Source organism: Culex pipiens, chromosome 2 (genome assembly GCF_016801865.2).
Source record: "Culex pipiens pallens isolate TS chromosome 2, TS_CPP_V2, whole genome shotgun sequence".
Taxonomy (NCBI): Eukaryota; Metazoa; Arthropoda; class Insecta; order Diptera; family Culicidae; genus Culex; species Culex pipiens.
This window is the reverse complement of record NC_068938.1, coordinates 116,260,028-116,270,032: the sequence shown is the minus strand read 5'-3', so window position 1 is coordinate 116,270,032 and position 10,005 is coordinate 116,260,028. Positions and strand designations below refer to the sequence as shown.

At 38.0% G+C, this 10,005-nt stretch overlaps 1 pseudogene; it reads right to left on the bottom strand.

The window, feature by feature from the left end:
* Window positions 1-7,841: 7,841 nt before the first annotated feature.
* Window positions 7,842-9,720, bottom strand: LOC120429893 (F-box/LRR-repeat protein 14-like; annotated as a pseudogene).
* Between the last annotated feature and the right edge of the window lie 285 nt (window positions 9,721-10,005).

Here is a 10,005-nt window from a genome sequence, read left to right as displayed (position 1 = left end):
GCTTGAGGCTTGAATAACCACTGCTAGCATTGCAAAGCTGCCAGCTCAGACACGGTGAATGCACATCACATATACTGCATGCACTACATGTATGCACGGATAGGGTGGTCCTGAATTCAGTACGGTAGTGTTTTATAATGACCTCATTTTTTTAAGCAAATCCTTGTTTTCAACACCAGAAACATGTATTTAAAAGGAATATTAATTTTATCTTTTAAGCAACCATGCATCTTAACCACATGTGTCTTAACAATCGAAAAAATCACATAGTCGTTTCTAGAAAAAGTAACAAAAGTTCAGTCAATAGAAACTGCCCAATGTTTGCACATTTTCGCTCAGGGTTTCTGAAGATTGTAGGTTAAAAAAATTAAGATGCAAACGTTAACAACCCACAATAAATTCAATCCAAATCTGACCACCCTAATGCAGCATACTCGCGAGGCTCTGTAATGTGAAGCTTCGGTGCATCATGGTTGTGTGTTTCACTTTGGGTGCCTCTCCCGCGGACACATAATTTTTATAGGCTGTGTAACAGTTACGTTACTGTAGTTTTGCACAGGTTTACTAACGTACCGTTTGCTCGGTAGTTAGGCAGGGAGGATGACCAAACGGCATCAGCACGAGGAGGTTTGTATTCCTGTACGCGTGTTTCTTGTTAATTTGAAAAGAAGGTTACTGAATCTAATCTATACCAATAGAGCTTCAATCAGTACATCTGCATTATTCGGCTAAGTTAAAAACTTAACACCAAGCGCACAATTATTTAGACAACCCGAGCAGATGTAAATAACACAGAAATACCAAGTTTTGGTATTACAGTCATCCCTCATATTCGGAACAGTTTACAGATCGGCCAAAAATCATAGCAAATCGGTAATTGAACTTAATGATTCGCTTTTACCTTCATTTGAAAGCTTTTCATGCGATCTTTCGAATGCTGTATCGAACAACTGCAAATTTTTATATCAAGTTTTTGAAGAAAAACTTTGACCCTTGAAAGACACAAATTCGGAACACTTTTTTCCTACGGATGCAAACAAACTTTGGATCTCTCCAAGAGTACATATTTGTAACAAAAAAAAATGACTACACACACTGCAACCAGTAAAACTAACTTTTTTTTGTGAAAATAACAGTTAAATTCAGTTGTTCCACAATTGTGGGAGGCACAATAACATCCCACAATCATGGAACAGGCAATTTGGAGGCAGTGTTTTGCTGCTAGGAGAGCCTCATGGCACGGTGGATAGCGGCTTCGGCTGCCGATCCCTAAGTTGCTATGGGGCTCGGGTTCGATTCCCGCCTTATCCTCCTTCTATCGGATGAGGAAGTAAAACGTCGGTCCATTTGGGTAAAAGAGGCTTTGGGTAACTCACCACACAAAACCTTCGGACGCCTAGAAATGAGCAAAATAGTAGGGTCGAGAGAAAAGCTGCATTTGGCATGCTATTGACAAATTGTCACAAAAATGTTCCGAATTTGTGGGTGTTCTGAATATGTGGGATGACTATACTTGGACAAATAACTGGCACCAAAATGTGCCCTTAGTTGCCCAGTAATAGATGGTAAATACCATGAAATCATACCGAAATCTTGTATGTGGAAGACCACAACAATACCAAACCATGTTATTCCAAGGGTAAAATAATACCATTAAATAAAATAAAATTCAATACCAAGTCGCCATTGCTTGAATACCAAAACTTGATATTGCAATGGTTACACTTTTTATTATTCCTGTGGTCTTCCTCATACATGATTTCAGTACGGCTTATAAGGCCGGGGTCGATGAAGGTGGGGGGGGGATAAAAAATTAAAAAAATTGAAATACTAAGCTATATTTTCAACATTTGAATGCAAAACGTATTTTAAAATGTATTTTGCACTAGTTCAGATGATTGGCAATCATTAGTTTAAAAAATGTAATGTAAGATTTATAAAAAAGAAAAAAGAAAAATTCTAGCGTAAAAATATTAAACGATACTAAACATCGAAAAATTTCAAAAATTCAAAAGATTTTTAAATCAACTCAAACATGCTAAAACTGATTGAAAACGCAGTGTAATGCATTTTTATAACAAAAACATTGAATAAAGTGTCAAAATCAAACCATCCCCGACCCCCGGGTCTTTTGTGGTCTCTATTGCAAGTTTCTGCTCGAACCTAGGAGTCCGAAGGCTTTGAATGAGGAGAGCACCCAAACCTCTTTTTACTCCAAGGAACCTTCCACCGCAGTGTTTGAACCGACGACCTTTGGATTGCGAGTCCAACCGCCGCCAACGATTCCACCGGAGTAGGCTTGGTTTGGTGTGTTGTTTGTACTTATGGCATGGAGACGACTCCTAAACCTGGAATGACTTAACGGCCTAACAACCAAGGCCGGGACCGACATTTTACTTCCTCATCCGATGGAAGGTTGAAGCAGATGGGAATCGAACCCAGAATCATCCGCTTACAAAGCGGACAGCGTAACCATTCGGCCACGCACTGCAACGCACTGAATAAAATGTGTACCAGCCTAGTTGAAGATTGAAAAAAACCTTATTAAAATGAAAATGGATTCAAGTACACCAAAAAATCTCTTATCATTAAAAAAAATCGTGAAATTCTACATCAATAATTTAAAAATCAAGTTTGAAACATTCGGTTTTCACTGCAATTTGCTTTGAGACTTAATTCAGCGGAAAATTAATGACCTTGCCTAAATTGATCAATATTTGCCCATAGTTTCAGAGGAATTTGATAAAAAAAACTGTGATATAAAAAAATACCTGGTATAAATATCTGGTATCCGATCATTGACAAATTTAGCAATTTTGCAATATCAAAATAATACCCTTAATTGGTATGATACCAAATTTTGTTCTTGCATAATATCTAACACAAATTTTAAAGGGTTCAGGAATACCAAAATGTAGTATTGATACCTACCATAGCAAGGTATTATTAAGCATTTCCCTAGTTATTTATCCATGTTCGGGGATTGTTGACATTTACTCTTAAACATTCTAGAGTTTTTTTTAAAGGTCTTAAGAACAAAATTTTCAATTTTTGCTTTTTGGGTGTCTTTAGAACCACCTTGAGTATACAAAAACACCCAAAAAGCAAAATAAAATATTTTCCAGATTTTAACATTACGTCGCTTGTGTGCTCGTCTGTTGTAGAATGATAGTACATGTCACAAAATGGCACACAAGCGGCGATTAGTTGAGTAAAAACCACTGATTCAACTTTGTAAATACCAGCACCGGTTCCCAAAGAGAACTGGGAAAGATTTACTTTTTCTTCCAACAATCGTTAAATGTATTAATTAAAAAATACTTGCAAGCCATTAAATGGAGAAGAGGAGTTTTTTCCTTAAATCTGCTCCTTTCATTGTCCCATCACGCAAAGAATTGACTAGCAAAAGCTGCCCTCCGTAACGAGACATCGAAAAATGGGCCAGAGATTCGTGATCAGTTTCACACGAATCGAATCGGAGCCGCTGTGTGTGAGAATGACTCAACGCTGACTTAGATTCCGTTCTTTTTATGTATTTTATTTAACTTTGAGGACATCTAAACTATTTATTATAATTTGCTTAAAATTGTGTTTCAGTTTTCATCAATCAATACTTCTTTGGAAACATAACATATGCAAAGCTTATATTGATAAATTTGTGCTCAAAACGGGGTTAGGAAAATGATTCCTGCTCAAAAGTCGCCACAGTATCCCCAAGTGCATAGATACACTTGTCATTGTCACCCACGAGGGAAAAATCTCTCCCAACCAAGTGCCTTTACTGTACACCGACAGCAAGGGAGGGTGCGACCCAAACGGTTATCGCACGTGCACACATTGCAACCCAAGGGGGTGGCATGGGAAAAATGTAATGAACGAGTTGAATTAAAATTTTCCCCCAGCTGAGTTCGAAGAAACATCATCCAAACTCGTATCGTAGCAGAAGTCTTCGGAGCAAAAGGAAACCCTCCCGAAGCAGACCCTCCTCGAAAGCGCTCCTGGAGGGGTGATGCTGGTCTGGTTGGTCGGTGGTTGAAGCATTAAATGGAAAAGAACGAATTTGATTACTATCGCATCTTCTACGTTTTCTCGATTTTCCCTATTCGTCGTACTTTCTTCCTTTCGTGAGACCACCACCAAGGCTGCCTAGTAGCAGCAAAATCGCACGTGGGACATCACACATACATACACAGTGGCTGGGAATATCGAGAAAATTTTGATATTTTTTATTTGTCAGCTTACTCTTGAGAAATTACATGAAGCAGAAACTTAGAAAAAGGTAAGGGGAATAATGTTTTCAAAAACATGGTTTTATATTTTTTAATTGATGAAATGTATTTTGAATAATTTGATCAATAATATAATTGAATTTTCAACTCAAAGTTTTGGAAAAATCAAAGTTTAATTCTATATTTGAACCCTCTAACGCCTATGTCAGCACCAGGACACCAAAACATTGAGATCAATTTTCACAAAGATGCGGCAACATTTTCAACTACTTCTTTTTGCATACTTTTGGGAAACATATAAACTAACTTCTAACTTTTTACAGATCAAAATGTAAACAAAAATCGAGTTGTTTGGAGAAAATAATTAAAACAGTATTTTTACAAGCTTACACTGCCATTTTAGATAAAACAAAAAATGTTTAGGAATCATTCAGGCTTAATCCCTGTTCTACCTGAAATCTAATTCTGTTATCAACCTGATATTTTTTAGTTTATTTTTTTTTCATTTTCGATGTTAGGTATAGAGTAATAAATTGTTTATTAAATCAATTTCCATTATTATTTTAGCCTAACATACAAAACTATAAATCTATTCAACAATATAAAACAGCATTGTTTATTAGGCAATTTAGTAGCATGATTTTCCCAGCAGTGTTTTTTTCTGTATTCAATGCAATACACGGTTCCACTTGAATCACACTGTGGAAACTTGGGCTGAACTGCTGTTAAATATTGCTGCTGGCATGGCCGCTACGCATTCACAGTAGCGCGGCTGCCGATTCGGTACTGTTCGGTGAGTTATGCTGATAGCGAGTTACCTCCACACAAGTTTAACTTATTTTTCAGCTGGTTGAATATCAGTTGCCATAGTCGAGAGAATCAGTGAAAGAGAACCGTGCCAAACAAGCAGCGAGCACAACAAAGCACAGCTGAACAGCACGAATGTATTGCATCAAATAGTAGTTGAGGTTTTTTTTTTTCGTTGGTTACTACATGAATAAATTTACTACATTATGAATTTTCCATTGTTTCGAAAGTATTTTTTCTGCTCCCGCATTTGCTGCTTTCCAGTCATTGTGGCGCATGATGAAACTCTATTGTTGCACGCAACGCATGGCTTGATTAGAATTTTGATGAAAACGAATTTAATAGCTGAAAGTTCTCAGTGTATAAACAGAGTCAACAACAGTTTACACAACAGTATTCTTAAACATGTCTGCTTCAAACACACGTAATTTCTGATGATAGCAGAAAATAGCTGATTAGTAAGTTTCTGAACCCATAAGTTGTCAAATATGAGTGCCTATTTGAGTTTTAAAAGGCGATATAGAATGAACTATACGAGAAAGTAAACATTATACCAAAATGTCTTCTTTGTATCGCTAATAAGCGCTGCTTTTATTAACACACCTTTCAAACTCACAAGTCTCACTTTTTATTTTGATTTGTCAAATCAACGTGGTATAAACTTAAAAGTGTTGAACTAACGGTTTTTTTTTATTTACGTGTACGTTGTCATTGCTCTTCTCACTTATGAATACTCTCTAAAGTTCAAGTTAAAATCAACTAGGAGAAATTCTCGTATGCTTGGCAGGTTAAGCACTCGCTCCTAACTCCATCCAATTTACTGATTTTTACTATTTAAAAAACGAGTTTTGCTAAACTTTTGATAGAAACTTGCTCGCTCACTTCTTATTAAGCAATTTATCACTCGATTTCTGCTGAGAATGCTTTTAATGAACTATAATTGAATGTCAATGTGCTGATGTGCTGTTCCCCTACTTACCATACTTTGCCTATTACCTATTATATCCACCTGTAACAAAGCATCGTGAGTCTTAGTGCTTCAATCAAGTATCCGAAATATATTCTGATTAGAAATAGGAACGAATTGCATTCAAGAATAAGAAAAGAATATTAAGCTTGCATGTTGTAATTATAGCAATACAATTTTCACCTTTTGTTTGACGATTTTACTTGATTCATCGAACTTTGCACATGTTTTGAAAAAAGCATTGGCTTGGTTTCTAATTAATATCCCGTACTTTTAATTTTTGGCACTGAAGCCCCGATGGTTTGACGAACGGGATCACTTTTTAGTTTGACAGCCTCTTTACACGGAGCTTACCCACACTGACACTAAAGGTAAGAACAAGATTGTCCATCAGGCCTGGACGCAAACGCAAAATTCTGCGCCTGTCATCATAGCCTGCCATTGAACAAAGCAACACCTGCAGATTGTTCGACTGACAGCTGATTGAAAAATCTAACTGGCACAGCGTTCTGCGTTCACCACTGCGCCGAACGGACAATCTTGTTCTTAGCTTAAGTTTGAGTCCCGTCCCGTGTCAGTTCGTCACGTTTTAGTTTGTCTTCCGGGGTACACACTAAAAAACTGTCAAACGAAAAAGTGACCAACCACTTTTTGACACACTTTGTTAAGACTTGAGATCTGGAGTTATTTTAAAAGGTCCAATAAACCAAATTTTCAGTTTTTTGCTTTTTGGGTGTTTTTTAATACCCAAAACTGTAAATTTGATTTATAGGACCTTTTCAAAAAAAACTCCTGAAATGAAATGTGACTGGAAAATTATGAAAAACATATTGATTGGAATTTGTAGAATAGTCCTGATACTATCGATAACTGAACTAGATAAAAATGCACAAAAATATGCACACAATAATGCACATATCGATTAGCAACACATAAAAAAAGAAGTAATGTCCTGAACATAAAAAAAAAACTGTGAAACTTTTCAATTACATCCCAGTCAACTGAATTTGAATTCTAAAACGGAATCCAAATCGAATACGAATTCTGTTTCGAATGGTTGTTCATAATCATTTCATAATTCGAATTGAGTTAAGTTGAGTTGAAATTCATAATTCGAATTGATTGATATTAAATTCAATATATCTAATATTGTCCGCTAGCCGGGAAGCACACAAGGGTTTACTTGTGTCATTTTTTTCTGAAACGACTGAACTTTTTATGCAGTATCTCATCATGAATTGTCATCAAGTAGTTTTGGGCTTGGACAGCGTTAACATGCGTTTAAAAAATAAAACATCGAGAACTATGTTGTTTCACATCAGGAAGATTCCAGTTGGCTTTCTGAAATTTCCTAGATTTATTTAGTAGTCTTTTCATATAATTTCTTGAATATTTACAGAATGTATTGATTTGTCTGCTAACATAGCAAATATTTTATATCCAGTTATAGCAGCAGCTGTCTTCAATCCTCCGTAGGACGGTCAGTAAAGAGTATCCACGATAAAGACTGATTACTTGCCAAATCAAATAGTTCTTTTGCTAGATCTTGGATTTTATGACAATTTCTTCCTACAATTACATCTAAAATCCCTGTAACAGAGAATACTATCGCATGTCTAGTTCCAATTTCAATAAAGAAAAACTAAAATTTAACAATGATTTTATAATAAACTAACGCATCACCTGACTTGTGATAATCCTAAATTAACTTTAGACAGTCTCGGTAGTTTGTTGATTTTGTTGAATCCAGCCGGCGATAAGCGAGTACAGCCGTATAGATCGATGGCACGTAAATTGTTCAGCTCCTCCGCTAGAACCTCCAATCCTTTGTCAGTCACACGACTACACTGGCCAATGTTCAGCGTTTCCAGATCGTGTAGTGATTTTGCTATTTTAGCTAATCCGTCATCCGTAATCTGGCAAGCGCTGAGACTGAGTGATTTTAGGTGGAACAATCCTTGAGAAATGTGTGTCAGTGCCTGGTCTCCAATTTTATCACAGAAACTAACATCCAAGGAAGAGATGGAGCAGCCACCCTCCGTCAGATAAGCCATTCCAATGTCTGATATATTATCACAAGATCTAAGATTCAGTTCCTCCAATTTGGTCATTTTGGCTAGATGCTTTAATCCGCTGTCGGAGACGGAAACACAAAAGCTCAAGTTGATGCTCTTCACTGATGGCAATCCCTGGGAAATGTGCCGTAGTGCCTCATCGGATAGTCGTTGACAATCTTGAAGTCCCAAGTATTCCAGAGCAGGTGTTCCAACTGCAGTTTCCTTACTCAAACCGGCAAGGTGTCCAATACCTTGATCGGAAATGTGCCAACACGATCGCAGATTCAATTTTTTCAGCGTTTTCAGCCCCCACGCAATCAATAATAAGCCAGTGTTGGTTATATTGCAACATCCGCCCAGTTCAAGTACTTCTACGTTCCTTAAATGTTGCGCAATCCGCCCAAGGCTGGAATCGGTAACTTGTTTGCATAGTGATAGATCCAGCACCCTCAAATTCGCAAGATCCGTTGAGAATGCATGACCCAATCCGACATCGGTAATGTTATAACATCCACTAAGATTTAACGATTCTAGATTTGGTATACCAACAACAACATCCTTCAGCGATCGCCTAACCGACAGCACTTGCACCTTTTTAATGCCACGCTTCACTAGCGATGGAAATAAACTAGGTGACGGTCGCCGCAGGTGAAGGCTAGCTTCCACTCCCCTCCAGCAGCTCTTCGAATAAGCCGCATCGCGCCACACTGTGCATACTTGCGCCGCTCTGCCACGGTCCTTCACGCTGAGTTTTTCGAATATGATGGCCAGAATTTCCGGATACAGATGTCCGATGTGTGTTCCTTCCGGTTCCGGTGGCGTAGGAGGTGTTTTCGGTCGACTAACCGTCCTCTGTTGAATGTGGGTGTAAATCGGCGCGGGTGGTAGATGCGGTCGATGTAACGGATACGGTGTGAAACGGTGTATTGCATGCGGTCGGTGAGATATGAATCCACCAGGAATTTCCGTCAGCATAAAATTTGCTTCCTCCATCATCATATTTTTGGGTACAATGTTCAACGCAAAGCAAAATTCCGTGTTGTCTCTGCCACTTCACTACTTTCTACTCATGTTTCGTTGAGTGCTGCCAATTTACAATTTCACAGAAAGGACTTCCCGCCTAAGTCAAAACTCTGCTGCGCACACTGCTTTTGACTCAAATCAGGATCACTGCGCCGTTTGCTGTCCGTTCCTGATTTTGAAATTCCTTAGCTCAAATTTTCCTCGAAGACTGCGTTAACGTTGTTATTCCAGTGTGTTTTGCTTAGTTCTTCTGCATCATATATAAATGAAATTTCGTGTGCACTCTTCTTCGCTTCTTCTTCCACGTGTATATTTATATATTTTTCTTCACTTTATCATACGTTCAAGAGCTTCGAGTCTGTTGCCAGACTTATTAATGCTGAACGTATACTGTGAGCCGCTCGCCTTCTCCTTTTTATTCTTGATTCACTTCACTATAGCTCTCCCGCTCTCTCTATTTATCATTCTCTCTTTCTCGCTCAAATGGAAAGCACACACATTGCAACTCTTTTATTCGGTGAAAACCTCCATCCGCTATGGAAGCAAGCGACCGTACACGAAGAATCGAAAGGAAGAATTCCGAAACGCTCCCGGTTTCACGTCTTGACTCATGGACTGTTGGACTGTACACTGAGCTTCGAACGAGAATCAGAACTGGTTATAGCTACCCGCAACGGGTATATAAAATTTAACACACAACTACCACCGTACTGTACACAGACATTGTTGTACCTGTATATGTGTGCTTTGGGAATTCAGTTTTCACAGATACCATTGCACTTAACCCAGTGATGGCATCAGGTAGAAAAGTATGATTTGAGTTGCTTCTTAATTTCATCTATAAACATGAACATTGTTCAGGTAATGGGAAACACACTTTTTGACAGTTTGCAGTCCATCATTGACATTCTCAAACGTTTCT